The sequence below is a fragment of the Plectropomus leopardus genome, chromosome 7 (assembly GCF_008729295.1).
Source record: "Plectropomus leopardus isolate mb chromosome 7, YSFRI_Pleo_2.0, whole genome shotgun sequence".
NCBI lineage: Eukaryota > Metazoa > Chordata > Actinopteri > Perciformes > Serranidae > Plectropomus > Plectropomus leopardus.
Window position 1 is genome coordinate 33,636,877 of NC_056469.1, and position 8,573 is coordinate 33,645,449.

The window sequence follows — 8,573 nt, forward strand, 5'->3', positions numbered from 1 at the left end:
ATAAACTGATGAGTTAGTCAAATGTGTATTTGGTTAGGACCTATAGTCAAATAGATCATATTTAAACAAATGTGATCTATTTGACTGGATGTTTGAGGTGTCTATTTTCAGTGTGTTTTCTTTTTTTTGGTCCTCAGTGCCCAAAATTACAGCAGTTTTTGTTTTTACTCGCTTACATCTGAGGTGGTTTTAGTCAGGAAACTTTCTTTTAGTTTCTAGTTACACATTTGATATTCTGTGCTGTTGCTTGTAACGTTAATCTAGAAATTATCAAATAAAATAAAAATAAATAAAATAATCTATTATCAAAAACTAGGGAGAAATGTCCAAAAAATATAATTAATGTATAATCATTATTGAGCCATGTGCTCAGTTGCCTATTACTTCTCCCCATGTTTTTGAAAGAAATCATACCAATTTTCTCAGGTTAAAGGGTTAAAAAGGGGTTATGCAGATAAAATTAATTTGAAAAAAGGCAAAGTGCACACAGGGCCGTTGCTAGGATTAAAGGACATGGGGGGCTTATCCTGGATCCTGGATCCTCCCCTGGCATTTTTAAAATTATTTTTTATCAAACAACCCCTTTTATGATGCTTTCTTTAGTCTCTCTAGTACAGAAAAAGTGTACTTTTTTATTCTTTTTTGCTTATTCTAAGGTTATATTCTCGTAACTCCTGACTAAAATCTTGCTATTTTGATGCATTTTATGCACTAGTACAAAAAACTCTCAGTGAGAATCTATTTTAATTGTGGATTTGAAAACGGTGAGCCACCCTGTCCCCATCTCCAGACCACATGTGGCCTGTGGCTTGTATGTTGAGCATCATTGCCCTAAATCTTGGTGATCCTCTCAGAGCTGAAGTGGTAGAGGAGGGGTCGGGTCCTTGGTGATGTGTGGCTGCAGCGTGTTTGTTCAGATCCTCCCGTCGTCTCGGGTTACAGGACAAACACAACACTCAGCCAGGTCTTAGGAGGAAATGGAGACGAGCCTCTCCATGGTGACGATCCACAGCAGACCTCCTCAGGTCCTCCTGCAGCTAATGAGCCGCCTCTCCGGTTCCCCCTGCACGGTTCATTGTGAACATCAGGCTGCTGCTCGGTTGGGAATTGAGGCTGAGGCAATTTTGTGGAGCAGTTTGCAGCATTACTCCAGTGGATTGGGGGGTGCAGAAAACAGACAGTGCTGCGGTGTCTTGGGGCTGAATATGCAAAGCGCACAAAGTCTTTGAACAACCTTGATGCTTATTAGAGCAATACATTATTAAAGTGTGTGTGCATACATTATCTTCCACCTAGAACATTGAAGCCTTAATGTTTTACTAAATGTAATGTTAAACTCATCTGTATGAAGAAGTGTGATTATGTTCGCTTGTTTATCAATTAACAGCTCAGCACATGGGCCAAACGTTTGTACATAGGGCCTGGAAATATATAAGTGCATTGGAATATTGTGATTTGAGACGAGATAACGTGTAAGATTTTGATTAAGTGTTCTCTTTTCCTGGTTTTAAAGGCTGCATTACAGTTAAGTGATGTAATTTTCTGTACTGAAGAGATTGCTCTATATTTGCCTTTACTATGGCTGCAACAATTAATCGATACATCGTCAAGTATTAAATTAATCGCCAACTAGTTTTACAATTGATCAATTGGTTTTGAGTCATTTTTAAAGAAAAAAAGCTAAAAATTCTTTGATTCCAGCTTCTTAAAATGTAAATATTTTCTGTTCTCCTTCTCTAAAGCCACGTTCAGATGGGAATGGCCTGACTAAAAAACAAAAAAGTCCTTCTTTTGTGTTTTTAAAGGAAATCTGTGTTCATATAACATTCCTTGTGTACGCAGATCCGCAAAAACAACCGAAAATGCTGTAGTATGCCAGGCCAGTAGTTGGCGATGCAACTTCGTAGTGACACACCACAGAAGGACATCGCAGCCGTAACGTCTTCGTTCTCACAGGATCCGCGCTTTGCCTGGTAAACGCAGACAGAACGAAAACGGTGGCTCTGGAACTCGATTTGAAAAGTTTGCCGTTGTTGTATAAATGTCATGTCAAGCGCCTCTTAGACGTGAAACTGTCTGGAATGTGGACAAAACAAGACATTTGAGGACATCAATTTGGGCTTCAGGAAACAAGTTTTGTTTCACCATTTTCCATCATTTTTTAACCAAACAACTAACAGATCAATTGAGAAAATAATTGACAGATTAATGGACAGTAAATTGTTACTTGCAGTCCTACATTTAGCCCACTTATATCCACATTAATGCTGATTATTTATCACAATCTTTTTTGTGTAAGTATTTTTCTAAAGCACAGCAAACCTACAATATTATTGCGATATTGATATCAAGGTATCTGGCAAAACGATGTTGTGATATCGATTTTCAGTGTATCGCCCAGCCCTGTTTGTACTCCACTCAAAATAATTTTTCAGTCAAAACAAAACTGTCAAACTGAAAATGAAACGGTTGCGGTTGCATTTGTCAGCACCTTTTCGACTTAATAGATTGCAGTCTTAGTCATAGTCTTGCCCACAATGGTTGCACGGTCAGTTATGTTTCACGGAAGAAACAACAGAAACCACCGGGCTCAGGTGAATCTTTACCCCCCTTTGATTCTGCTTTCTCAATTTCCAGGTGTACTAATTTTGCCTAAAAATGTGAAAAAAAATGTTCTGTTTTTGGCGAACAAACTTGTGCAATGTAAAAGTGCTGCATCGGAGCAGTGCAGCTGTAAAGTGGAGAGCTTGTGGAAAGCCTCCAGCAGGTGAACACATTCCTGTCATGGGATAGTTTAGGGAGTGGCTCTGAAACTATTGTTTGCACACATACTTAACATTCGGATACTGCAGGGAGTATTGATTATACTCCGCTGCCCATCCCAGAGGAGGCAGAGTCCTGTTCAGGACTCAGCTTTGCTCTGTTAGAGTTTCTTTGCACTAAGGTTAAAGTTGAATTCCTGCAGACATTTTCTGGGGGGGATGTGGGCTTTGTTGTGGTTCCAGCAGGGAAGTCTGTCTTGACACACTTCTGAGAATCTCAAACTTTACATAACAGTTCATCGCTTCAAGAGTTTCTTCATGCAGTGCTCACTTTTATTTGCAGTTTGGTAACTTGAGCTTTGAGGAACGGCCTTTTGCAGAGCATTGGCTGTCAGCCTCTCCACTTCCCCATAGCAACAGCCCGCCCCCTGCATTTTAAAAAAAGCAGCAGTTTCTGGGAAGTCAGCTGACGCATAAGTTTATCTTTAACAGGAGTCCTCAACTGCAGAGTTACTGCGTAGAAGCTGCGAATACCCCGAATTCTGAGCCTGAGATGCAAAGATAGGTTTGGTTTGCGCAGTCTGAAGTGACGCTGTGGAAAGGGGAAACACAGTGTGCTGAGTTAAAAAGCTGCTGCTTGAAGGTCTAACCATCAGACCAAAACTTCACAAAAGTTTCCAGAGCTGCTTCACTGGCGATTAATTAGAGACGTGGAGTCCTTGAAGCTTCAGAAAGTCTTTCATTAAGTCTAAACCTGCAGTCTTTGCTCTGCTCTTTGAGTATACAGAACTTGTTTATACCCTGAGAGTGTTTGCCCCTTTCTTTAGTCTGACTTTGAGTCAAACACACGTCTAAATGTGTCTCGGGGCTTAAATAATCACGTAAATCCTGTTTTTGGGGCCATTTTGTCTCATTTGGTGCTGCAGCTTCTGCACAACACTTCCCAGAGGTCACTCAGTGCAGTCCGTACTGTGGGGTTCCTGTTTTCTTTGCTCGAATTTGAGCAGGTGGTGTATTTTCATTTTCTGCACATCCACGGCTGCTCGCACCAACTCCTCAGTTCCGATTCCAAAGTTTAAAACAGCCACTTCCTGTGAGCAAGAAGCTTTTTCCCTGGAAGCACCTGTCAGACAGCCGGGGGCCCATCCATAAGACTTGATGCAAAAAGAGTTAATTTGCATGTCGTCTCTCTGGTTAAAAAAACAAAAAAAACAAAACGTGCAAACACACTGGTCCTTGTCATTCTGGCTATTTTGAATCCTTCCACTCAGTCCTGCAAACATCCATAAATGGATGTCGACACATTGTCCTGTTTGGTCTAGTTTGGATGTGCAGCAGACACATTCTGTATTTGGTTTAACCCCTTGAAACCTGGATTGACATCAATCTTTTTTTTGTTAGCTCTGTTTAGTTTCCATTCATAAGCGATTTAATCCTTGAAACCTAGCAAATTTCTCTCAAAAACATGAGGAAGATATGAAGCAATGAGAACTTGAAGAAATTAGTCAAAAGTGACAGGAAATTTACCTGAAAATAAGTTTTAACAAAAAATTTAAAAGTTCTAGGGAAAAATGTCCAGAAACATTTGCTTTTAATAATTATACATTTGAAATTATGTTAGGGAAAAATATGCATACATATATTTTTATCTTCTTTCTTTCAACTTTTTTTTTCAAGTTTTTCTTTTTGCAATTTTCAAGCAATTTTCTTTCTTTTGTTTTTTAAACCAATTTCCAGTAAATGTTTGGGCCAGGTCTTGTAAACTTGCTTTTTGCTTTCTACCCATGTTTTTGAAAGAAGTCAAACCAATTTTCTCAGGTTTTAAAGGGTTAATGTCCATTAACAGCAGATCAGTCTGTGCTGATCTGTAATGGTGTATTGACCAATGACACACTAAGAGGCTTACTGGATGAGCCGATATGCATAGTCTGCACATTAGGCTCCTTGTGAAAGTACAGTCTGTTTTTCTGTTTGTTTGCTCTTAATTAAAAAGCTGCATGAACTAATATTTGCATGTACGCGGGTAAATATTATTATATGCAAATACGAGACTATATAGAGAGCTGTAGTGATGTAAACGTATAAAGGCTGCAAAGTAGGTCACTGTTTTACAGAGATGTCATTGAGCTTTGCGTTTTTGGCCATTTTAAAAACCAGAAACAAATAATCTATCAAAAACATGATTGATTGTATGATGATAATGTCTGTCTGAAGTCTGAAGAAAACTTGTCTTTGAGGTCGTCCCTCTTTCTGCAGTGTCGCACTCACTCTGCTCTTTGAAGCATGTTTGAGATAAAAATGTTCATTGTCAGACTTTGTGTGCTGTTCATGCTTCTGTTAGCATGAATTTTCAAAGGTTTTTTTTTTTTTTAGCTTTTTCTGCACTTCCAGCCGCCGTGTCAGAGATCTGCGCTGGCGGAGATGCGCTCTGCCAGCCGCTGTGTCCTTTTAAACTGTATGTCAAATTATATAGGGTTGTATACTTGATGTGTAAATAACTCAAAACTAATTGAAACCCCATCCATTTCCTTATATATTTCACACTATATACACTTTTTTGTGTGGTAGTCCTTAAAATTGTCCTCTGGTGATTCACTTAGATAAATTGCACAAATTTGGGGTTCAAATTTTAAAATACTTGTGAAAAGCGTCTGAAAGCGGCACAAGGAAAATGATGACGCTCCAGGTTTCAAAGGGTTAACAGCAAGTTTTCAGGTGCAGAGTAGAAAACTGGCTTTGAAAGTAAGTTTTAAGTGGAGGTCAGAGGTCATAGGGTTCTGATTCATCAGAGCTGCAGTCTGAACTCTGAACATGACGCTCTTGTTGCTGGTGCGTGGATACTTATCACCTATCAGAGTTGATCCAGTGGGTGATGTGTCATGTTCTTTAGCAAGCTGACTCATCCGTCTTTTGAAACTTTATTCTTTGACTGATGACCACAGTGCAGCACCTTCAGACAGCTGTGACCTGCAGCCTGCAGAGGCTCCACAGACTGATGTGATCCTGATCTTTGGTACGCTGTGTGTAAAAACTGTTGTGTTTTTAAATCCATGTAAATGTGTTAGTCTGACTGAAATTGGATTAACTTGAATTTCCCGAAAAAGGACTAACACACCCAGACATTTGATTGGAAGTTGAGTTATTCCGTCATGTAAACACCAACTTTCAGGATAGTTAATCGAGAAGAAAACCAAAAAAATTACAGTATAGTGTATAAAAAACACAAGCATCTTAGAATATGTTGAAAAACAGTCAGTATGGTATGTAAAAAAAAGCCAATATCAAATTGTATAATGTGTTGAAAAAATGTCTTAGTACAGTATTTCAAAAAAATAAAGAATGTCATAGTATAGCATATTGAAAAGAAAAAAACAGCTATAGTATAGTATGTTGAAACAAAAAAAACAACTAAAAAACAGTCAGTATGTTAATAAAAATTAAAAGAAAAAAGTCATAGTATGTTACGTTGGGAAAAACAAAATGTACGGGATCTCTGGTATTTGGTTGTGTTCTCTATTTGCAGTGTTTTTTTTTCTAAATGGTGCACAGGCGTCATCAAACTGGTGAAGATGTTTTCTCAGTTAGCTGTATTTGTAATCATGAATTGTCTCTCAGTCCGTGTTGTGATCCGGTCTCTGCGAGATGGCAGCAGCTCTGTGCCGTCTCTGAGCTCAGGCTGAGGTTGTTGTACCGTCTGCTCGTTCTCAGTACACAGTGTCCTCTGCAACAGGTCATTGACCCGGCATTAGGTCACTGGAGGCTTTCCATGTTTTGTTTCGCAGCAGAGAACAGTTTAGCAACAAAGCCAGCATTATGTGTGGAGGAGGGGAGGGGGCCGATGTTCCCAGCAAGATTCCCAGCGTGTTACAGACAGGAAGGAAGTGTCAGGACATTGGGTCTAAGAATAAACGCCACACCCCAGAAGCAGTTTACACTGGCACATGTTTACTTATCAAGACCAAACATGCCAGAGTTTTCTTTCTTCATTCTTCCTTCTTCCTTATTTATATTCAGACTCTTCTTTCCTCTAAATGGTTATGCGTTGACTCAAAAGTGTACAAATGATCCATCTATTCATTTACAGGAAGTCCATGTACAGACAGTTTAATCTGGATTCTGCAGCAGAAATGTACCAGAAAGTTTCAGAGTTTGATGAGTTCAGGGTCCACCTCACAGCCTGAAAAGTGATCATCAGCAGAAGTCCACCTGTCAGCCCAACGTGAGCGGACGGCCAACTGTGGCTGGGTGTGTCCCGAACTTAAGTCTTAATTCCAGTCTTTCAAACTTATGAACCAGAAGCTCTTTTACACTTAAAATACACCTGCTTTGGTTTAAAAATGTGGTTCAGGTAAAATCTGACTCCTGATCAGCTGCATGTAACCACATATTTCACAGTAAGCATGTTTCTGCAGATTTCCTGCCAATTACCAGGTTTCCGCCGCACATGTAAACACGGCGTTGAATTTATTTAATCTTCAAATGTGATCAGATTAAACAGGTCCTAAACTCGCAGACAGCGATGCTGATTTCAACCTTGTGTCCTTTTGTTGGTGACCCGGTTGTTAGGGAACTGTGAAACGATGAATTGGATGACAAACATCTGAGATGTAGGTCACATATTTCCTTTTTTGTCTCTGAACCCATCTGAACTGTGACAGAAGATGCGTTCGCCTCCCGCATCGTGTTTGCAGAAGCATGATGACTCGGGTTCAAGGAGTCTGTTGACTTGTGGTTTTGGGGTCAAACTGCGACAGGCCCAGGCATGTTTGACCTCGGTGCTCCGAGGTGTGATGTTGTTATGTCTGGATGAACCATCAGGTGGGTGGAGGGTCAAATGGTCAGTGTCAGTTACAGCCCCTTTTGTTTGGAGACCACATGTTTGCGGAGCGTTGATGGTGTTTGTTGACGTCTGTAATGTTCCACACAACAATCAGAGCTGAAGCAGGTGAAGGGGGGCATTGTGTCCGGAAAAAAAAAAAAAAGCGCTGCTGATAGTCATCCGTTCATGCAGTCATTTGGGGAAGCTCAGCATGTGGCTGTGCACAGTGCATATGACCCATTCTCGTTTTGCCATCACCAACTTGGTCATGCATCTTAGATCACGTGCTCTTTGCCATGAGTGTGTTGAAATTGTCGTTTTATCTGGAGGAGAAGTTGAGGAGATGACTTCATCTCCAGCAGGATAATTATAACCCCCTGCTCTGCCCTGTGAAGCTGGGATCAGCACTCGGTCAGCAAAAACTGAGCTCAGACTTTTTGGAAATGAGTCATGGTGGCGCATCTCCCTGAGCTCACCATCAAAGTCACTGCTCAGGCTGAAATCAACCCTTTTTAGGGTGTCAGGCAAAAGTCAAAACTGCAGGACAAACATGATGACTCAGATCCTAATGATGTCTGCGATTTGGACAACGTGACTAATCAGAACAAGTCAGGCTGAGTCTGGGCAGTTATTTTGCCCAGCTGGAAAAAATGTGTGCATGTGTGAACGTGGCCGGTCCCGTGGTGCTGAGGGAGTCAAAAAACACCAGATCATCCACCAAAAAGCTGAATGTGGCTCAACTTTTGCCACAACACAAGATCATCCATGGAGGCGCTGCAGCAGCCAGCAGTGGTCAGTGTTTGTGACTCGTCCTCAGATTCAGTGATCTGTTATTCAAAGTGGATCAAACTTAATTAACCCTTTTTACACAGAGATCATGCTATAGAGTCACAACAAAGGCCCCCCTTTAGACCGCCCCTGTATTTTTACACAGAACCAACCGACGGAGGCGTCATTCAGCTCCAGTGTGCGATTTTACACTGCATCTTGGC